Consider the following 24,065-nt stretch of genomic DNA (forward strand, 5'->3'; position numbering starts at 1 on the left):
ATATCTACTGTTAACGGATGCAGTTTTTTATATGTATCGTATCTGTCTGTCAAATTTTTAAAGTCAATGTGGCCCCCGGGCCGAAAAGTTTGCCCAACCCTGTGCTAACCACTCGCTTCCCACACCACCCCATTGACTATGGATGATCTCTCCCCAGAAACCGATCCTAAATGACCTAACACAAGACCTCAAATCTCCACCTAAACCGCCAACTGGTACCGAAACAGTAACGGTAAAGTGGGAGCACCACAAGTATACGTAGATGGGCTCCGTCTCCTCCACCCAATGAGGAGTTGCTAGCTCCTCCACGTCAGTAAACATTTCCGAAGCCTTCGGAGACGCCCCGACAGAACCTTTAACCCCGCGCCGGGGCCGGCGGGATTGATGGATCTGGCAGACTCGGCTGGACGTCCAGCAAAGTTCCCTCCGCTCCGTAAACCCGCCCCGCCCATCCATCAGCGTCCCAAACCCGGGGGAGAACGGACATCCAGATGGAGCGCATCGTGTTGCCGGGCCACCCGAGCGGACATCTGGAGCACCTCGGAAAATGGAAGAGGCCGCCCCCAAAGTACCGACTTTCCCCCTGAGGGGGGGCCTTCTACTCGGGTTGGCCACCTCCGACCGTGGTGAGCCATCGACCCGGACCGGGTCTCCCCGTCCTGGCCCGGTCGTGTCGTGGCGAGCGAGCGCCGAGGCGGAAGGGGATTTAATTGCGCTCCGGGGACAAAATTGCGCTGTGGGGACACAGAATTGTACAGCGGCTAATGAGTTAATTCCAGGCCGTTCATCCATGAGGAGAAGAAACAAGTCCTCGGCGGCGCTAATTACGCCAGCGCTCATTAACCTCCGGGCAGAGGACCGCCGAATACGCTCGCTTCACATGAAAATGCGTCTTAACTATGTTGATTTTTACAAAGCAATTGATATTTCTCCAGGTCACCTGACCTTCATCCTTTATAGGGTCGGTCTTTTGAATACGCAACTTATCTGGAGCCATAATCACAGCATATTTTGGTTTTACTTCACATGTCAATTATAATTATATACACAGAAAATGATATATTTATAATTTAGGTCCTGCGACCCTTGTGAGGATAAGCGGGACAGAATGAATGAATATAATTTAGATTATACACATATAAATATAATAAATTAATATATAAATATTATTTAGACCCAAAATGTGTTTTTATTTTATTTTAAATTTGGTTAATTTCTCTATTAAGATTTTTTTTTGTTAATACATGTTTGTTGATTACAGTGCTAACTATAGTAAGGTAGCTAAATATGTGTTTCGCACTAGACATATTTTCAAAACTAACAGTTTTTTTAAGCAATAAATGTTTTAGGTTTAAACATTTATATTTGACATAATATCAAATCTAATTTCCAAATATTCTAAATTAAAAAACCCTCAAACATGGACTCGACTTCAACTCAGAGTTTTCCAAGCCAAGTTTGCTTGCCAGCTTGCGAGCCATGTTGACAGGTCTGGACGGATTTTTCTGGGAGGGGCTTTTTGCTCGGGGGTGGGTGAGGGGAAATATTTAGGCGAGCGGGTGGGGGATATATGTAATCCCGTGACCCCTCTACGACAGGCATCACGCTGCTCTCTAGGTACTGATATCTTCCATATGGAGCCCGAGACGGTCAGAGAGCCACCCTCCCCCCACACAAAGTGTTCCCGGATGAAAGCCGCTACAGCAAATCCAAAGCCCCCCACCCCTTAGCCCTTATCCAAGTTCCAGTAACAGGAGAGTGGCACCAAGCGACATTTCAACCTGCCCAAAAAAGTTTTCCAGGCGATCCGTGCACACAGTGAGTGCGTTTTGACGGATTTCGCTGGTCGGTTAATTATTAGAGGCGAAACCAATGCGCAGGTTCCGTTCAACCCCTTTAAAGGACAGTCATTGGCTCATTTTGTCATATTAAAGTCAACTGATGCTAATGGTACAGCGTAGTTGACGCAATCCCCTTTACGGGGTTGGAACTCGACCCTGCGATGCACGCTAACCGCCGAGCTAAAAGCCCCGGCTAGCGGCGGGGAGGTTTCCACGGCTTACAATGAAACTGAACCGCCAAATACTCTGGCCAGCCATTGGATGGACAGCGCGGCTGAGCGTGCGGTTTCCGCAGAACCAGAAAAAAGCGCTCTGGGCGACCCTGAGATGATCAAGCCCTCATTGGCTGTTTGGACAAAGGGGGCTCTCCCTCTGGTCTATTTAAATAAGCACTTTCCCCGGAATGGAAAGCGGCGCTGGATGAATTCTCCACTTAGCGATGGGCAAAGACTCACTCCGTCGTTGTTGACTCAGTTGCGGGAGCGAGTCAGGGCAATTTGCGCCTGGTCTCGGGAGGGATGGGCCACACCCCCGCTAATGACCACCAGCTTTTTGGCAGTCTTCAAAGTCTGCGGTGAGTCAGGAAAACAAACGAAAGACGCAAAACGCCGAGCGAGGATCGAACGGTCCGCCGTTTGGACGACCAATCGATGGTGAAGGTACGGCATTTCCGCAGGAAGGGAGTTGGTTTTTCGACCTGGCCGGTCCGGTGGTTTCACGTCAGACCCCGCCTCCCCTCGGGCCTCTCCGTCAACGGGGTTGCCTGACCTGGCCTCACATGCTTGCCCCCGATAAATGCTGACAATTGGTGAAAAATGACCTGCTCACTGCCCGCCCGTTGTCCCGAGAGACGGGCCTGTGGGGGGGGTTTGGGGGGGCTTGCCAGGTGCCTTGGAACCAGCGTGGATGCGGTCTCTGATTGGCCGTGACAGGGGCAGAGCGGTGGAGTGTGGGAGTCCGCTGAGTGCCACACACTGCTCAATTAAACGATGAAGGGTCAGAAAAGACAGGAAGAGGCCAAGTGGTGGGGGCTTTTGTTGTTAAAGGGAATGTATGTATCCTGCCCATTGTGATGATTTGACACCAGCACGCTTTGGACCGGAGAATCAAGATGTGAGGAAAATGGAGATGTCGTGATATTAAGAAGTCACAATATGATGATTTTTGTCTTGGAATACTACCGTTTTTCAGGGTTTGGTATCAAATCCACATCTACGACATTCATAATTAGTTCAGTCATTTTTTTGATTACCCTCGTGCCAATAGTTCACCCTCCCAACCGTGGGCGAGAAACGATCGCCAGCCAATCGTAGGGCACCAGGAGACAAACAACCATTCACTTAAGGACAATTTAGAGCCTGCAATTAGCTTAGCTGAAAATGGAGCACCCAGAGAATAGCCACGGAGGCACAGGGAGAACACCCAAACGTCACACATGAAGACTGGGCTTGGGATTGAACCCTCATTCTAAGAATGGCGAGACGGATGAACTAACCACTCTTCACCAAGCTGCCCTTCCTTATTACTTGAATCATTAATTTAAACAAAACAACGTCAACAACACCCGTGAAATCAACATTACGGGCCTATTTACACATTTACCCCTAATTTGCTAATTTCCTGTTTCGTTCTTTTTATAAAAAAAACACCTGAGCTTGTTTAGGACAATGAAATTAACAATAAACTCCATCGCTAAATGACATGGTACTGATCATTTTCCTCAATCTTAGCTAAATAATTGCATACCTGTCAACCTTGGCCAATTGCTCCCCTAATTTATTAATGATTGCAATTCCCCTTATTAAGCGATTTAAAAAAAACATATATTTACTTACATAGCGCACACTTAAATCTAAATTTGCTCCCAATCAGTATGCACTAAATTCAATATTCTGTAGATGTCGCTGTATGACGTTGACAGCTCGACTGTCGGGGTACATTGCTTGCTGACGCGCTATATTTATATAGTGAAAATATGAAATGAAAATGCTTAAATTAAAGCATGACAAAATTAGCAGTCAACGATGACGTTTTCGTTTGCTACCAGTGACCGAGACGACCCGAATTAGAGCCAAAATGGGGTCAAACGAGATCGGTTTTACAAAAAAACGACGTAAAAAAATCCCCTACACAATTTGAAATGATCAAAAAGGTATAAAATACGGCAAATACGTATAAGTTGACAGGTATGTAATTGTGTAGTAGCCTCCACGCAATTAGAGGCCGGGCAGACCCTACGACGACAGAAGAGCGGTCACCGCGTCGCATTCTTTCCAGTCGGCTGTCGGCAGATTTGACGGGCTAAAGTTGGGCGCGTTCCCACCCGAGAGTGAAAGCCCTTCCCACATATGACAGTCCAAATTAATCAAGATTCCAGACGATCCCTTCGCGCAACAAAAGCATTTTTTCCCCTGGCCTCACCAGGCAATTAAACCACATGCGCCGTGCGTTTTCGTGCTACGCTAACGCCGTTTCGCGGCCGACCCCCGTCCCGCGTTCGGTAGCAGAAATGTTATACGAGCGTGTTAGCTTACGTGTGTGTTTTTACACGCTCACGTCGGTGGTGTGAACCGGGGGGGGGGGGGGGGCAAACGGGAGCAAGAGGGGGGGGCAATCAGCTGTGTGCGAGTTCGCCGTCTTTGAGGGGGGGAGGGGGGCCACGTCGGCCCCGCCTGTGGGAACCCCGCGCTCCTCACTTCTCATACATTGTTCTAGCGCTCCTCCAAACCGTTAATGCCACAAAAGATGCTCGGCCTATTGTGGCCCGGGACAGCTGGGGGGAGGAGGGGGAGGGGGGGGGATAACGAGGGGCGGAGGCGAGAAGTGGGGGGGGGGCGGGGCCGGGGGTCCGGGGCGATGCGAACGGACGTACAGATGCAACGAGTGACCGACGTGACCCGATGGTACTCGTCACGAGTCAAAATACCTCGCCGAAGTTTTTATTCCGTTTCGAGTAAACGCTCACATCAGAAACTTTCACTTCAAGGTTTGAATCTTAAAGTTGGTGGATTGGCGTACTTTTTGGTGCTGAAAAAGTGGTCGAAAGGTCGGCAGAGTCCCAAGGGGCGTTTTTCACCACGTTTATACTGTAGGTCACATGTGTCAAAGTGGCGGTCCGCGGGCCAAATCTGGCCCGCCGCATCATTTTGTGTGGCCCGGGAAAGTAAATCATGAGTGCTGACTTTCTGTTTTAGGATCAAATTAAAATGAAGAGTATAGATGTATATTAAATGTCCTGATTTTCCCACGTTTAAATCAATAATTGTCATTTTTTAATCAATTTTTTTCTGTGTTTTTAGTTCAAAAATCATTTTGTAAAATCTAAAAATATTTTAAAAAGCTAAAATAAACATTGTTTTAGATCTATAAAAAACGGAATATTCAGGGATTTTAATCCAGTTATTTTAATCCATTTATATATAAAAAAATCTAAATATTATATCTAAAATGATCCGGCCCACATCAAATCGAGTTGCTAGGTAATAGATGCTACATTATTTTCTAAAGGGGAATATATCAAATGTGATCATATTTGGAGAGTTTGAATTCAGTCGGCAATTCTAATCAGATTTTTTGGGAACCATAACGAGGGGAGTTGAAAATCTTATCTGTCAAAAGTCAGGTATGACGCTTACGTTGTATTAATTGCGCGCAAAAAAAGTTGCCAAATAAAATGAAACAACCCGCCATATTGTTAGCTTCTGTTAGCATCGCTCCCTTTATTAGCTTTGGTTGTTTTGTCCCGTTACGTGGTTTAACTAAGTGGTGGTCATGCCACTCATTTTTGCAAAATCAATACACCCTTTGGCGGGGGGAAGAGTTTTTCAACCCAGAAAGGTTCCCTCATCCCAGGGCTAATCCCAGAACCTGTGAAGTAGGGTTGAGGTGATGTTACGTTTTCTTTCGAGCGGGCCGTGACAAACGAGCCACTAATGGTAAGGGCCCCCGGGGCCCATTGTCATGTAAATGCTGATTATTTCTTTAATTAAAACATTGCAGAGAGCCCAAAAAAAGAGAGAACGGGGCGGAGCTGGAGGCAGCTGACCCCCCCCCCCCCGGATCCTCGCAAAACCAGATTCTCACGCCTGTCCCAGACTGCCGATCTGGGGCTCCGGGGGATTTGGCGGCTCGGGTTTGGACGGATTGAGGCTGATCCTAGCGACGTGTTAGCCAGGTACTTTCGACTTGGGCGAAAGGAGAAAGGCTTCTTCCATCTGTCGGGAAGTGGACGCCATTTTTCTTTTGTGCTCCTCGAGAGAATTGAACGCTTAGCCGTGTTTCCCAATGCCGACGCGGAGTTTGCGAAACATTTAATATCACGAATATTGAGAAAACCGGACCAAAATATAATCGATTTATCCCGCGACAATGATACGATGCGCAGAATATTTGTCCTTTAACATCTACAAGTTGATGAAAAAGTATTAAGTGTATCTTGCTTACTTATAGAACAAAAACTTACCTCAGAAACTTTCACGCCAACGTCTAGCTTTAAGGTTATTTCCCATCGTTCTTTGGAAGCCTTCTCGCCGTTTGACAAATTCTGATCATTTGAGTCAGCAAAACCTGAAACAAAATCGAGACAAAAACAAAAAAAAATCATCAGATCACTCGCGTTTAAAAAAAAACCCCCGCAATTTTCCCGGACAATGCACAAACAACCGCACACCATCCCGGAGCTGAAAAGATCTACGAGATGCTTCCATTTGTTCCTGTGCCGTGCCCTAGAGATGAAACACACACGGAAAGACACACATTCCGCCAAAAAAGAGGAAAAACATTGACAAGACCCCAAGGATCTGTTTTGTTTGTCCTCGCCGTGCTCGTGGGACCGCTGTGTGCGATCGCCGGGCGGCTGGAGACCAGATGTTCGGAGAACGTCACAATTCCTCGGAGAGCGCACGGTAGCGCACCGTGGCTTCCCCGGGGCGGTCCACGCGTACACACACACAAGAGGGGGATGTGGATTTTCAATTATAACACCTACTTTTCCAAATAAATTCAATTCCAGACGTCCGAACCATTTAAACTGGGATGGCGACAGTGAATAACCATATCTCGGTGCCGTGGAGGCCGACTGACGGATGTTCGGTGCATTATGGCGACATCCAGGGAGTGGACGTCTATCACTGTTGATGGCTTCATTTAATAAATAACGCGAAAACAATGAGAAAAGTCGGAAGGTTGTCGAGGCGTTTCCTTAATTTCGGTGTTGCCAAAATTAGCACGTTTATTGATCTCGGAACCAAGGTTCGCGGTGGGTGCTGGAGCCTATCCCAGCAGACAATGGGCAACAGGCAGGGGACACCCCGAATTGGTGGGCAGCCAATCGCAGGGCACAAGCAGACTAAAGGACAACCAACCATAGCTAGGGTTAGGCAATTTAGAGCAAGGGTGTCAGACTCGGGTTGGTTCGCGGGCCGCTTTAACGTCAACTTGATTTCACGTGGGCCGGACTATTTTAGATATCATATTTAGATATTTTTTTTATAAATGGATTAAAAGAACTGGATTAAAAGCCCTGAATATTCCGTTTTTATAGATCTAAAACAATGTTTATTTTAGCTTTTTTTAAATATATTTTTAGATTTTACAAAATGATTTTTGAACTAAAAACACTGAAAAAAATCGATTAAAAAATGACAATTATTGATTTAAAAGGGGGAAAATCAGGAAATTTAATATACATCTATACTCTTCATTTTAATTTGATCCTAAAACAGAAAGTCGGCACTCATGATTTACTTTCCCGGGCCACACAAAATGATGCGGCGGGCCAGATTTGGCCCCTGGGCCGCCACTTTGACACGTGATTTAGAGTGTTCAACCAGCTAGCCTAGCATGCATGTTTTTGGGATGTGGGAGGAAACCGGGTACTCAGGGAAAACCCACGCAAGCCAGGGGAGAACGCAGTGAGGACCCACCTGGGGTTGGAATTGCTTTGACATATTGACATGATATTTCAAAGTACTATATATAATGCTATTGGCACTGTCGCAAAATGGCCGACAAGTTATGATGCTCTAGTTGTTGGCTTACAGTGCACGTCAGACATTTATTCATTCTTTTTCGACACCGCTTCCCCCTGTCGCGGGGGTGCCGGGGCCTATCCCAAAAGGTGGACTACACCCCAGACTGGTCGCCAGCCAGGCATAGAGACAGACCACTTTCACGCTACCAATCGAATCGAACCCACTCAGCCCAAACCAAAGAACCAAGCACCATTGGGCGGCCATTGCATATTGACCGTCATCAATATGCCATATATGACCGGACTGCTACATTTTTTTCTTTTTAATTTGGACGTTAAACTTGTTGCCGGGCAGAATTGACACCCAAAAGCAACCCACCTGGCGCTCAGGTGAGGCTAGAAAGCTGGAAAAACTGGAACCGCACGGAATCCCTGAGAACTTTTATTTTTCAATTTTCTTTAGCGAATGGCTAGCACCCCTCCCTTTCCTTTCCATCTCTTTTTTTTTGTTGCTCCAGGACGGTGGAGTGTCGCCCCCCTGCAGCTTAAGCCTCTGTCTCTTTTTGTCCCCCGGCACAACAGCCTGTGGCATTCCATGGCAGCAAATCTGGCTGTGCTGTCACATGGGAGAGATTAGCCAAACTAAGACCTCAATAGAATGCTCACTTTACTCGCCGGCGCGCCCCAAAACACCCAATTTAACCGTTCCCTGTCTAGACAGGAGTGCAAAGCGATTATTATTGGCGTTATTAAGACTTATATGCCATGCTCTTTATTTTAATTTTTTCTTATAGTGGGTGGGGGTGATCATTGTCACATTCCCGGTGGCGTACATGTGCAACCCCAGCAATGAGCCTCATTTCCCACTGACACTTCCTGGTTAGGGCGGCTTGGGGCTAAGTATTTCTATATTTTTCTTCTCATTTAATAGCATGTAGCAGTTCCCTGGAGCCCCCCCAGCCCCCCCAACTTTATCCTGATGTGAAGATGTTCCCGGATGAACCCACATAAGAAGAGTGCACTTCCACACACAAATGCAGAAAAAACAATCCCATATGGTTCATGTTTGTAGCACGTTTTCTCCTACTCTTTTACATATAACCTCATTTGCACATGTATTCTTTTCCCATATGAGAATTATTATATCGGCACGCTGTAAAAAAAAAAGAGAACTTTCAATAAGTTGGCAACGAAAAGGATAAAAATAAAGGAGGACAGTTCCAATTGACCTGAGCCAAAAAAATTAGAAACGAATTTCGTTTCCATCCACGTTAGAAAATAAGGCAACACCAAAAAAAAAAAAATTAGCAACGCCATTCCATTTTTTTGCATCGTTATATTTGTGTTGGAGCCTCATCAGTGTTCACGCGCTGTGCGCTAACGGCTAACGTAGCCTATCGCCAGGAGTGCACAAGCATCTGAATATAATTATCATCGATCTGCAACAATGTTTTCATATGAGATCATTAATTTGCCCCCACGTTCCATTCTTAGTCAAAAATAGAAGAAATAATCATTCTCTATGATGGATTAGACATCATAAATACATTTCCCTTTGCACGATTACTGCGCAACGCAAAACACAGTGATTCCATTCCCCGCCAATCACAGCAACCCCTGCCAATCCCTTTAAAAGTGCGCAGAAAAGTACGTCCACGGAACCGGAAATCGACGCAGGCGCCGATTTGGACGACTAGATCTCAAAGTGTTCGAGGGATTGTTAAAAAAAAGGCAGAAAAAGGAATCCCAGTTGGCCAGTTGGCATTTTCCAGTGCTCCCATGTGGTAACCCTTTTGCCTAAATAGCTCCCCGAATTAGTATTCATGAAGCGGGCTCCTCCTTTTTTTTCCTGGCTTGTTTGCTCGCCGCTGTGTTCTCACCATAAATTTCAACTCTCCCAGAATGGTGAAAGGTTAAAGAACCTCTTGTTTTTTGGGGGTCTACTTATGCGCACGCAAATTTACATATAGTCTATTTATAAGCAGGTTAAGTCCGTATCGGAAGGTCATCGCTTGCATCATCTCACGTGTTTTGCAAATTGTCTCGTTCCCAAGACCAGACAAAGACCAAAATCCAATCTTTTAGCTTTAATAAGAGCCGAGTAGACTTTTTGAGATTTTTTTTTTTAAGCCAAGACATACTTTCTCGCATATAAGCCGCCTCCGCGTATAAGCCGTGCCTTAAAATGGTTGAATTTGACAATTTTTCTGGTATAAGAGGCCCCCTGATTCCCAATTTTAACCTCCATATTCATGGTTTTAATAGGAGTACAAATGTGTTACTTTGAAGGTAAAATCTTAAGAAAAAAATCATGCTATTTCTGAGATACTGTATAAATCGATTGCTGGATTGCACATTCCTGTCAAGTCTAATTTGTGCGCATATAAGCCGAACCCTTGATACGTTCATCATTTTTTGGACAAATACAGCGTATATGCGAGAAAATACAGTGTTGTTACGGTGTGCACAACACACACACAAAAAAACTTTATGACTGTGTATGGTAATGCATCTTGATCAAAAATAGCATTTAATTGCATCGTTACATTCCCTAAGCCTCTCTGAGTAATTAAAATGGCTTGCGATTTTTTGGGGCGTAATGATAAATACCTGATGACAAAAAAAAGAAGTAGGATATGACTTCTTACCTTTGACTGGTGTGTATCATTTTTATCTTTTCAAGTGCGGGTGAGCTCCTGTTGGGCCTTCTGGGAAATTTAGCTTGAACTTCTGAGGGAACGTACCATGAGTTCCTGTAAAATAAAAATTAAAAAACGGTTAAACCTGTGGTTTATTGAGGGAGGGAGAATAAACAGCACTGAACATTAGTAATGAGAAGAAAATGTTTTTTTTAAGGAGTTATGTCTTCGGCCTTAACGCATCACGTCACAGTCGAAACTGAGAAAATGGGAATCGGAAATGCCGGGAAACAAGAACAAACCAGTCAGCATATTTCTGAGGGATCCGAATTAGCGTTTTAATTGGGATTAAACCCATAAATTCACTGAAGTCATAAAAAAGACTTTTAAAGCCTATTTCTGGGGATGACATGACAATCTTTTTATCTGATCAGAAACCAAGAACAAGCATCAAGACCACAAATAAAGAACTCTTCTCTTTGCTAGCTACTACTCATTTCCCAACCATCTGCCGCCAATCACCACATCCCCTATCAATCCCTTTAAATCAGGGGTGTCAGACTCGGGTTGGTTCGCGGGCCGCTTTAACGTCAACTCGATTTCACGTGGGCCGGACCATTTTAGATATAATATTTAGATTTTTTTTTTAATAAATGGATTAAAAGAACTGGATTAAAATCCCTGAATATTCCGTTTTTTATAGATCTAAAACAATGTTTATTTTAGCTTTTTTTTTTTAATATATTTTTAGATTTTACAAAATGATTTTTGAACTAAAAACACAGAAAAAATGGATTAAAAAATGACAAATATTGATTTAAAAGGGGGAAAATTAGGAAATTTAATATACATCTATACTCTTCATTCTAATTTGATCCTAAAACAGAAAGTCGGGACTCATGATTTACTTTCCCGGGCCACACAAAATGATCCGGTGGGCCAGATTTGGCCCCCGGGCCGCCAAATCGTCAATCATTTTCTTCCATCCCAATGGATTTGACATTTCACGCCGTCAATGAGTTAACTTTCGGGTCTGAACTCCCCACTGAAGTTCACATCTCAGGACCACGGCGCCTTTTGTGCTCGCCGCGGCCTTGTGATTACGAGGCTCCCTCTCCAGATCTTCCTTGCGGCGAGCAGAGATGGCATCAAATACGGGCTTCAAAACATCCCCCCCGGCGAACAATGCGGCTAATTTGCCTCCTGCAGAGTTCCGCCGACGCAACGTCACCGTTCCGCCGACGCAACGTCACCGTTCCGCCCGGAACGCCGCCCCGACATTAAGACTCAGGTGTCGCTAAGGTCGACCTCCCACGCATCGGCGACGCTTCCGCCCGTTGGCGAAGACGTCACTCTCTCTCGGCGTAGTCGCCATCATGCTCGTCAGATTTTTTTTCTCTTAGAAGAAACAACCTCCCTGACAGGTGTCATCAAAGCTCACAAGTAAATCTACATGCCAGCCGCTTATTAAAGAAAACAGCGAGCCATCGCCATGGCGATAGCGGCGCTCCGCTGACGGGCCCGCGTCAGGTCCGTGAGCGCCGCACGGCTACAAAAGCGCTGGCGTTTATTTTGGGCCGAACCACCGAAGCCGAGTTTGACAAGGTCCATAACTTTTGCGAGCGACTTTGAAAAAAACGGGTGGGGTATTCCCCAAGCCCAAAAGCAGCATTTAAGGCGACACGCTACGCAAAAAGTTGGTGCAGTGTCGCATTTCTGCCAGTAGTGGGAATCTATGGATCTTTCGAGACGACCTGGGACCGAAGGGTCAGCGGTTCAATCCCGGGCTATGACTGACCGCTGTTGAAATGCCCTTGGGCAAGGCACTACCCCAAGTGGATGGGCAGTACCTTGTTGGGTGCTAACGGGTGTTAGCCACGGTAAACAAGTACTATAATTGGACAAAAACTGCCCTTGCAGAATGGATTTATTCCAATATTATGCTTCTGGTTTAATCTCAAATCATCTGAATTCACCAAAACGTAATTCATTCATTTGCGGGGGTGCTGGAGTCTATCCTAACCCACTTCGGGGAAACGCCGTGATTGGCTCGCCAGCCAATCGCAGGGCAAAATCAACCAATCGATCTAACTAGGCACAACTGCAACCAAGAAATTTCCCGAATACGGGATCAAATAAAATTCTAATCTAATCTAATCTATCCACTTTGACCAAAATTTAAATTCCACATAAACCACATGCCCGTATAATTTTTTTAACCATAAATTTCAAATCTCTCTGGATAATGCTCCAAATATTCCAAAGCTATTTCGACACGACCATATTTGGTCGAACTCAAATTTCAAATGGCTTCTCAGTTCTTCTGCTAAATTTGACTTCCTTCTCGTTCTTGCAAAAAAAAAACACAACCCAAAACGTTCTGTAGGCTTCGTCCCACCCGCAAAAAAAAATCCTTCAGCCTGAAGCGTAACACCGCCCGATCCGTCAACTTCTGTCCTTATTAGTGTCACTGTCTCGTAAAAAACAACTGGATGAGAAGAACTAACGAGAGTAAATGAAAGGAAATGTTTAGCCAAAAGTGACAGGTCACCTTTGACACGAGGCCTTCTACGTGTATGCGTCTTCTAGCTTTTTAAGAAGGATGCCGTAAATCATCCTGGCGTGGGTTTCCACGGCAAATGACGGATTAGAGGGCCGCTACTTCGTGCCTCCCACGCTTTACCACGTGCGTGCGCGTGTTCGATACCCGCCGGAGGAGCTGGGCGGCCAAAAATATGTCGCGACCGTCATTTCCCGGAGTCGGCGACTGGTCCGACGAGTCACGACGGACGGTTCCTGCTCCGCAAGATGTTTCAAGTGGTTTTCTATTTCCAGGCAAGACTTTATAGTGATGATTGACATTTGTGGATGTTTGATTGATTGTGAGGACTGACGGCGAATGTGCTAAAATCGAGAAAAGTGGACCATCGTATAACAAAAAAGCAGTTAGAATAGTTGGAGATGAATATTGGAATGCATTTTAGTTTTGATCAAGTTAGCCGTCATGAACGAGATTTATTTCCATAAAAAATGAGCTGTCTTGGAAAATGGCGATTACGTAACAATAATTTACGATCACGGTCAAAGTGTAGATAATAAATAATCGACTTAATGACACATTTCTTGCATTGTTGAAACTGATGCTGCTATTTTTTTTAGTTATTATGGTAACTTATTGTCAAATGAACAGCTTCATTTTTTTGTTCCTTTCGGATTTTGACATTTGAACCAATGAAAGACAATTTTTAGGCATCGCCGAACACAAAGTGCATTTTGTTGTTGTATTATCTGAGAGAGAAAAAAGCAAATAGAATTACAAACCAATACTACTTCAAATTATCACTTTTTTAAATCTTAAAAATGATTACTACAAGATGACATTTTCAGGTTAATGTACTCACATAGTACGAATTATGCAAAGTATATAAATCATGACATTTTGAAAAGTCTTACTATTTTTTTTTATTATTGTTTGTGGTCAGGGGCTTTTTGTGAAACGCCTTTTCATGTACTGTATTTTTTTTTGTGTGGTATCAATGGCATTTTTATGACGGGTTAATTACAGGTGTGCACACCAAGAAAGAAGGTAAAGTATGCTTTGTTAGAAGCAATGAACTAAAAAAAATTCCTCAAGCGTACAATTAAACTAAAGTACTGATGCATAACATTGGTCGATAGCCAGAAACGCAGATGACCATTAAATGCTAGCATAACCGACCAATAGGCGAACAGTTCCAAATCAAGACCCACATAAGACCGTCTCTACAGTTTTTTTCACTTCCATGAACTAACTAGAGCTGGACGATATGACGAAAATTGTTATCACGATAAAAAATAAATAAAAAAATTCAGTCAGTATCGAAAATTATCACGATAACTACAAAGTTGAATTTCAAACGTCTGTGAATAAGTAAATAAATGACTTTCCCCCTTTTTCAAATATTAAAGTAACTATGTTACCTTATTTTATAAGAAAAGAGAATATGAAATATGAGGATTTTTAAAAGTATTTTTGTTATTCTGTTGTGCAATAAAGATAAAAAATTAAATAAAACAATTAAAATAATGCCCCTTTTTTTAAATAAATTTGCCTTGATACCAAAAGTTGCTGTGCAATATGAAATAAATAAAATAATCAAGTGAAGACATAACTATTAGCAAGCAGACTATTTTCGGTATTGTCGGCCATTTTGCGACAGTGCCAAGATAACAAGTTTTAGATTTTTGCAGCATTTTCAAAACATGTCCATAAAATGGGAAACCATCTTGATATCAAGTAAGAAAAATATTACAGGCTGTCCTCAAAAAAATAAAAATACAATAAAAAATAACAAATATGAGACCAATAAATGATATTGATATGACCAATTTCCACCTCTGGCCATGCCATAATAAAGGCATTTTTTTTTGGCGACATTGACGTCTCTTGGTCTGCTATGAGCGTTTTTTCGCATGTCAAATTTGTATCTCGGCTCAATAAAAGTTTAAAAGCGCTGCTCGGGCCCATAAAACGTGACAGATGGCCAATGTGGTGACGCGCCAACCCTCCGCGTCTTTTCTCGTGGAAAAAAAAGCCATTTTGACGAAGATCCGAGGCGATTGGACGACCAGTGACGTACGTCCGCGATACGGATACCACATGTTCTCGACGATGAGGTGCGCGAGGGTGCTAAGGGTAGGGAAAAAACAAGTACCGAGTATTCTAACGTGGTTCCCATGCTAGCTGCCAAGCGCTAGTCCGGGGGCACGGGCTAGTGGATGACCTCAGCGCTCTGCGGTGAAAGTTACGGCAACCTCGGCGCATCGGCCCCTCCACTTTTGCGGTTTTGTTAGGGACGCTTCAAGGAAGCCCAAATGGAGCACACGGCAGAAAGGCAAAAAAAAATGAAAACAGTCAGAGACAGCCAAACGTTTGCGGTCGTCTCGTCGGGTCAATCCTGGTCAGGGAGGGAACACCCCCCGTCTATCCGGGCGGCCTCCGTAATGACGGTGTCACGGCCTGGGAATCCCGCGAGGCGGGATTACAGACTGCGGTTACACAATCTGCGGGTAGAACTGAATCTGTGGCAATCAACGCTACTTTAAATTTCATGCTACGCCGTATTTTACTCAACAGGAGAGGTGTGGCGTATATAGTATGTGTATCCATTCAATTTCTACTGTTTATCCGAGGTTATGGTGAGAACTTGCATCTCCCTAGCCACTTCGTCCAGCTCTTCCGGGAGGATCCCAAGGCAGTTCTAGGCCAGGTAGGAGACTTTGTGTCTCCCAGGCTGTCCTAGGTAAACATGCCTGGAACACCTTGCTAAGGAGGCATCCTAATCCGATGCCCGAGCCACTTCATCTAGCTCGTAGATCTTTAATCCGGGGCCATTATGGATTCATTTTTTTTGCTACTTCTCCACTTTGTGTGTCCTCTTCCTGATGTCATCTGATTGGTCCACGACCTTCACAATCTCAGATGATTATTTTTCCAGCTATTTATCAGGGTACACGGTCGATTGGTCGCCGGTCTTTTGGTCGCCCGGAAGGTAAGTGATAATTACCATTTAAATCGTTGCTCAAATTCCCTAAATACAAACTGCAAATTACTATTTAGTCATACTTAATGCCCTAGTAATTATTAGGCTAGAGAAAAGCTCCAAATTTCCCGGACTTTTATTGTTTTTTGTTGGAGAACTAGCTAAGACCCTGACGAAAGTCGCTTCTTAAAGGGACAGCGCATGTACATACAAACTCTTCGACACTCACACGTCGGCTCAGTGAAAGTGCTCATGGCCATTGTTGGCTTTTATTGATGCATAGACCGTGTTGTTTTACCTTGTTTTGTCGCCGGTCTTTTGGTCGCCCATTGTCGCGGTCGGGGCAACCAAAAGACCAGCGACCAATCGACCGGACACGATTTGTCAGTCTGTCATGTCTATATTTTGTATAAAAAAATCCAGCAAATTCAATCCAGGTGACCGTGCAATCCATTTCGATTGGACTAGACTTGCTCGTGAAAGGCAGCCAATGACGAGAGGGAGGAAAATAACATGAATCTATCACAATTCACGATAAAGAAAACAGGCGATGAGTGTCAAAATCTAGGACCTGCCCAGAAATTCTTTATAGTTAGCATATTCTTCTTTTAACCCAAACAATGACCTGCATTGAGGACCGATTCGCGAATGTTTAACCCGGACGGAGCGGGAACCGGCTGGACGGGAAAGGCGAAATAAATGGACGTCGGTGGGAGCGCCTTTCCTTTCGGCTCCCGCGAACCTCGGTCACGCTAATCTGGTATTTTCCGCCTGATTGGCCGGCCGCGAGCATTGAGCAATAGCTTTTGTTCTGGGCTCAAACAGAGGACTTAGCGCGGGCAAACAATCTAGGGCCGTACGACCCGCGATACCAGCGGAGATTGGAGCTTTGGAACGCACGTGTGAGGACATGCTCGGAACTCAACTGGGTTGAGGTCAGGGTTTAAGCCAGCTCGCATCACAACATGTGATTTCCGACGCTTATGGTTTTCTATTGGATCTTTAATGTGCTCGAAAGGTGGCCTCTCTCCACGTGTGCCTGGCGACTGACTGGCGACCAATCTAGAAAAGTAGAATGTCATATTTTTGAAATACCACGTGCGATGATTTTCCCTTTAAAGTAACACATTTGTAGTCCCTATTAAAATTATGAATATGAAGGTGAAAATTGAGAATCAGTGGGCGGCTTATACGCGAGAAATTGTCAAATCCGATATTTTGCGGCTTATATGCGGGTAAATATGGTATGTTTTTTCATTTTGGAATTAGATTTCCATTTCTTGACAACGGTCAAAATGATGAAAAATATTTTAAGAGCGACGGCAATTGAATGAATTTTGGTCACGTCAACCCAATCTTCTTTGCATTAATTACGACGGGGATCAAAATCAATTAATCTGGGAATAAGTACAGAAAATCTGGGTGATTCGGGGGGCATGTTGAATACACAAGTAATCCAATGACTGGTGTCAAAGGTAAGGGCGGTGGGCCAAATCCGTCCTGCAGAATCAAAGTAAAGTCAATTGTGTGCATCAACTGTTTCTGGCTAAACACATTTTTATGAAATGCAGTAAATGACAACTAGTTTAAAAAAATGGAAAGGTTATTCACAGATGTTTTCCCTTTTTCATATTTAAAATAAAAAAATTCAATTGAGTGGGCGCTCGCTTGCGTTAGAAAAATTGAAAAAGACGAGCTAACTCACAAACAACTAAAACTGAGCCTTGGATTGTTCAGTAGTAAATCCTAAAAAATCCACAAATATATCAAGATCTCAAATAAGCAGCTGCAAAAAAAGTGTCTGCAATTTTTGACGCGACGCTGTTCCATGCTGTGGCCCATCCGTTCCCTACCCGCTACACACCCACGTTCCGTCTCCATTTCAACTTCTTGCCACTTAAAAAAAGGTAGCTCTGGTTCCGCAGTGACATCATGGTTTCCACGACGACGGGCTTAAAAATCACGTCCAGCGTCGTTATCACCCTCGGGCCGCTCCCGCGTTAAACATTCCACAGAAACGTACGCGCACGCTAGCTATCTTCCTGGCGAAGAGACGCCGTCCGACCAGAATAAACTTGCTCCAACTTCAGCGCGCAAATCAAAGTCAAACAAAGGTTTGGACAGCGATTACTGGGGACATCCCAGAAGTTGTAAAATTGGAGTTGGACCATCCCTGTTTGTTCTGTTCCCTGTTAAAGACAGACTTCTTTTAGCGTGCTAAGTCAATCTGGCTACACTCGATATTTTTAAGGGCTTCAATTTCAGGAATATGATATTCCGATTGGATAAACTCAAACGTTTCTGAAAGGCAACCTAGTTTTTCTTCAGATGGTGATTTTAAAAACACATATGAGGGAGTTTGTGGGTTATGAGTTGAGATTTTTAATTTTTTTGTTTGGAAAAAGACACCTATCTTATGGAAGCTAACTAGCTTCCTGGTCGTTGATAGCATTTCCGATTGGATAAACTCGAACGTTTCTGAAAGGCAACTAAGTTTTTCTTCAGATCGTGATTTTAAAAACACATACGAGGGAGTTTGCGGGTTATGAATTGAGATTTTTTATTTTTTGCTTTGAAAAAGACACCTAGCTTTTAGAAGCTAACTAGCTTCCTGGTCGTTGATAGCATTTCTGATTGGATAAACTCGAACGTTTCTGAAAGGCAACCTAGTTTTTCTTCAGATGGTGACTTTAAAAACACATACGAGGGAGTTTGCGGGTTATGAGTTGAGATTTTTTATTTTTTTGTTTTGAAAAAGACACCTATCTTATGGAAGCTAACTAGCTTCCCGGTCGTTGATAGCATTTCCTATTGGATACACTTGAATGTTGCGGAAAGGTGACCTAGGTTTTTCTTCAAATGACTTCCTGGTCGTTGATAAACTTTCTGTTTTTGGTTCCAAAATGAAGTCTTCGACTTCAGTCGTCTGATTCTTGGCAACGGGAATCTTGAGAACCACCATCAAATCATTCATTGGTTCCGCTTGTCGTCGGATAAACCCTCCGTGTTTTCATCTCGCAGCTGTGCCAGGTCAACTGCGGGTTACCTGATGTCATCCCATGGCCAAGGCTTGATTTTTCTTGTCAACAACGGCGAGCGTTCGCTCGATAAGATCCTTGTCGAGGCTCACGACGCATGACATGACCAAGTCGCCGGGAATTTCTGAGACACGCGTCAACGGTCGGAACCTGCGGAACGTGAGCTGCGAGGACGCTAACCCGTACTTTTTTGCTCTTTCTAATCTGGAGCCAGGTCTACCTTGACTCGTGAGCGACGATTGAGCAACGGCTTGAGTGACTAACCAGGAATCTCAACTAGAACCCGAATGTGAAAAACAGGTATTGTCGCTTGTCCGTCACCGAGACTTGGATTTCGAAGTACAGCTTTGTTGTATGATCGATAAGACTAAAGGGTGTCAAATGACCTCAAAGATTTCAATCTGAAGTATTTGGATCTTTCGTTAAACGTCTCGAACGGGGGTGAACGGGGTGATTCGGTACCTGGGCCGAGGCCTGTTTGACATGGGGGACCAAGACAGCGTCAAAACTGCAAACTTGAGCTGTTGAAAATAAAAAATGCGGGACGTATTTGGATCTGTGGACGCCTTTCTCAATTGCTAGCGACAAAATGTGAATACAGTAATCCCTCGAATATTGCGGCTTCACTACATTGCGGATTTTTTTCTGGGGGATTTTTTTTTTTGTTAATTCATAAAAAAATTAAAATCCATGCTGAAATTCGCAAGCGGAAGCCACACCCCTGTCCTCTACTTGCTACTAGGACTTAGCACTGAAGTAAAAAAAAATATATATTTTTTAAATGGGGTGACCCTACTGCAGTTTTTCGTTTATCGCGGCGATGTCTGGTCTAAATGAACCGCGATAATGGAGGGATTACTGTAGCTCGCAGGTGCGGGCCGTGTCAGGAATCATGGGTGGCAGGGCTGGAAGTGCAACTAAGATAATCCCCGGCTTTCCCCCCTAAGTCCGGAGCACGTTGGCCAGATCAGGGAGCGGAGTGCGGTGGGTGGTTGGTGCGCGGGGGGAGGGAGGGATGGAGGGATGGAGGGGGGGTGCTACCCTGCGCCAGTCACTCGGACCAGAGCCGCCCACCTGACTGCTGGCCCGCAGAAGCGCAAGAGTTTTCATTTTCATTTAGCCACATGTGGTTGGTTAGCTCCTTTCGGGGGGCCTGATCGAGAAACGGAGCTTCTCAACCGGTCTCAATCAAAATCTCAAAAGTTATGCGAGGTCTAATTAAGGTGTCAAAGTGGCAGCCCAAGGGCCAAATCTGGCCTGCCACATCATTTCGTGCGGCCCGAGAACGTAAGTCATTTCTGTTTTAGGATCAAATTCAAATGAGTACAAATGCATAATATATTTCCTGATTTTCCCCTTTTTAAAATAACACATTTTTTAATTCATTTTTTTCGATTTTTGTGTTTTTAGTTCTAAAACCTTTGCCCCGCAAACCAATCCGAGTTTGACACCCTTGAATTAACGCGTCGAGATTGCCGCCGTGAGATCGGTGTCATGTTTCGGTCGCCTGCGAAAAACGCCGGATGGGATTTTTCACCGATCGCCACTCTCAGGAGGATTCCCTCACATTTGCCGTCAACTAAAAGAGAAGCGCACGCAAAAGGGCGCCGGAGCGCGTTCTCAGGGTGAGAACAATGAACAGGCGGGTCCTTGAACGCAACACGAAAGACCGGACTTGGGAACGGTACATTGTGAACTCGTATCACAGCGTCCAATCCATTTTACAGCATTTTTTGACAATATACAAATACATATATAAGAACTTTGCTGGGTCATCCCTGCAAGCAAATTTCAGTCACGTTTGTACGGGTACTCAGTCTCCCTCTGACATTCCAAAACATGTTCGGAGGGTCAAGACTAAACTGTCAGTTTTTTTTAACTCCCCAAAACAAACTTGCAAGCGTCGAATGTAGCACACCGGCGCCATCTTGTTTGTCCCTTCAGCGTGATCGATGGCAGCCGCGGCCTCTCGTTGTTCGGCACCCTGCTGCCAGTTCTAAGCGTCGGGAGGCGAAATTCAAGCACGGCGTGTAAAAAAAAGAAGGGTCGAGAGGTCTTCGCTTTCCCTGACCGCGTAAGAGCCCGAAAACAAATGGGTGAAAAAAATAATCTCGTTGTCAATTTCTTTCGTGGAGCTACGAACGTGAAATGTTAAATTCCCATTTAGTTACGCAAGGTAAGAGCCCTTTGTTTAGGTACGAATACTGAAATGACAGACCGAATGTTGTTATAATATTTATATCGTTTATAAGCAGGAGATATGTTTATGACATTTAAATTAGTGTATTCAAAAATAAACAAACAAGACACACACAGATCCATAACTACTCAAATTGTGCCATAAAAATCAATAATGGAGAGATATTATTCTAATATTCGTTGCTAAATGACGGCACCTTTAACAAAACGAATATTTATTATACATTTGTAAACAAATATTTCCCATGATCAATAAAGTTCTCATGCGCAGCAATTCTGCGCAGAAAGCGGAAATGGGACACAAAATGGCCGCGCCCGTGGCAAGAAAACAAAACAAACGAAGCGATTATGATTTTCCGCATTGATTTTACATCACATAATCAAAACGTTACGCCATCAAAACATAATTACCTGCCCAAAAAAACAAAGTACTTGGTTGCCCGAGCAGTCGGTCAGTCGATAATGTAAACATACGTGCTCGCAAAATTTGATAAACGCGTCAATCAGAAAACGCTTTAATCATCAGCAAAATGTTTGGATCAAGATAACATAATAAGCGACTTACCGATCGGTGCATTTCCTTATTTGTTAGGGATGCGCAAAGTATTTTCCAAAGGTTTTTCGTTCCAATCGCCAAGGACGAAAGATTTCCACAAATGTGCTATCTTGGAAATGTAATCAATAGATTGCGTTCAGGTGCTTCCCGTTTCAGCAGCAACCCCATTGGCTTGGAATTGTATAACTTTATTTGTCATTGTCACAAGTACAATGGTCGAACTTGGTCTAACAGAAGAAAAATAAAGACATATATGTATTAGCTTTTGTTGGTGTTGAAAAAAATCCTACACAACATTTTTGAACAATTTTCGGATAAAACGATTGAATGTGTTAGAAAAAAGAAATAAAATGGTTGTCACCCCAGTCATGAAACTAAACAGAAGAGGACCACCAGTGATGTCACTCAGTCTAAAATTGTTTTTTGGCACGATATTGGGGTTTTATTTGATGCATTGTAGCTCAGAAAAATCTAATTTGCTGAATAGAGTAAAGTACTCACTGAGCTAATAGTCCAACTTTAAATAAAACATTTTTTAGACCATTTCCCTTCGACACAGTGTCCACTTTTTTCCCTCCCCGTCTGCGTAGTTTGCTGTTATTTTTAACACTTTTTTTTTTACAACCGACATCTTAACACCCCGCGTCTAAATTCATCAGAGGCGTAATGAGACGTCCCCAGACGTCGGAAGAAGAAGCGCCCGCCAGCTCGACCCGGCGTTGACCCCACGAAAAAAGAACGACTGGGTTAAGTGATGGGGGGGGGAAAAGCACCTTGAAAAAGTTTTACGAGCCGTCGTTTAAATGTAATCCTTCCTCGTCGCCAGCCGCTAAAGGTCACGCCTGGAAAAAGGCGCATCCCGTCGGAATATCTGATATTTTTCGACTGCGAAAAGGGGGGGTCGGAATTTCTACACGCGGCCCGGAAAGACCCGGTTTTTCGGCAGACGTTCAAAGTCGGCTTGGGTGACGTCGACGGGGTTTGACGCGGCCTCTCGGCGGGGATTCCGAATCCAGGAGCGAAATGGCCTGTCGGGGGGGGGGGGGGGGGTGATGTACAGCAGAGGACGGCAGGGGGGCTTCCAACCACCCACCGTGTTAGCTATATGGCCACATTTGGTTAAACTCTGCACTATTGGGCGATAAACAATAGTGGAAAAGGCAAGAGGACCACGCGAAGGGACCAAAGAGAAAAGACATACTCAGGTTTTGATGGGATTCCATGCTTACTTAGCTAGCTAGCTAGCGAGAAATATGCGTTGAACGCATGACTTGTAACATGATATGCTGACAAATGACCATAAAACAAAAAGAGGGCTTCCTGGTTTTACTTCTACTTTGGAGGGGATGGGGCTTTTTATCCAAATAACACTGAAAATGGACAAAGTGAAGACTGTGCGGAATAAACAATTCAACTAATTCTGACCCAATAAGATTACAAATATGCCAACGTATAGGTAAACAAGGTAAAATGCACAAAACCCTAACTGCAAAAAGAATATGAATTAAAATAATGAACAATCTGAATTTAGTAGCAGATGTTTTGGATTGGATGGAACCTCAAACTTGACTTTCTTTGATGCAAAATCATTATAAGGAATTTGTTATACAGGAAGAAAAATAAGTTATTTCCAGTTTTAAACTGGAAGCAAAAGGCTAACGCCACTAACTTGCCGTGGAAATGAGGGATAAATGTCTAAAAAACTGGTAATATACCTAAAAAATGGGCTCTCATGCGCCCCCTATTAGATTGCGCCCTAGACAGTTGCCCACATTGCCCATAGCAAAAAGCAGCCCTGAGCTAAGCCTCCTCTTGAACGGAAACGTCCATCTAAATCCAAATATTTGTCTGAAGGTCAAGCTGCTAACCACTTCAGCGATTGGTCCCCACCTTGGCAATTTGTCCCGCCGCATCTCTGGTCGGTCCGCGACCCCCTCCCAATCCCGTTGCGCTCTTCCCAAACTCTCCCACACCCCCTTGCCCCATCCCAACGCCTTGACACTGCCTCTCTGCATTGATGCCCGTAATTAGCGCTGAATGGATCCGCGCATTTCCCATGGATGTCAGCCGAGCCTTTGGCTAGCTCCGTCTCCGCGGCCAGCCCCACAACCCCCCCCCCCCCCCAAACCACTTCTCAATGGGGATTAAGAGAAAGATGGAGAGGGTGAGAGAGGGCACTTGCCCGGATGGAAGGATGCTTTGCCACACTACTCGTACCAATAGACAAGTGGATTACCTCCATCCCAAAATTTCTCATCCCCAATTCAAACACCCGAATTTACGAACCCCAAACCAATCC

At 44.3% G+C, this 24,065-nt stretch overlaps 1 long non-coding RNA gene across 1 annotated transcript in view; it reads right to left on the minus strand.

The window, feature by feature from the left end:
* Nucleotides 1–24,065, minus strand: part of LOC144088710 (uncharacterized) — a 106,095-nt gene that overhangs the window by 32,248 nt on the left and 49,782 nt on the right. The window contains exons 4-5 of the long non-coding RNA XR_013304925.1: nt 10,461–10,565; nt 6,304–6,407 (exon numbers count right to left, since the gene is read on the minus strand). This is a non-coding gene — a long non-coding RNA (uncharacterized LOC144088710). The remainder of the gene's footprint in view (nt 1–6,303; nt 6,408–10,460; nt 10,566–24,065) is intronic.

The sequence above is a fragment of the Stigmatopora argus genome, chromosome 14, assembly GCF_051989625.1.
Source record: "Stigmatopora argus isolate UIUO_Sarg chromosome 14, RoL_Sarg_1.0, whole genome shotgun sequence".
In the NCBI taxonomy this organism is placed as follows: Eukaryota; Metazoa; Chordata; class Actinopteri; order Syngnathiformes; family Syngnathidae; genus Stigmatopora; species Stigmatopora argus.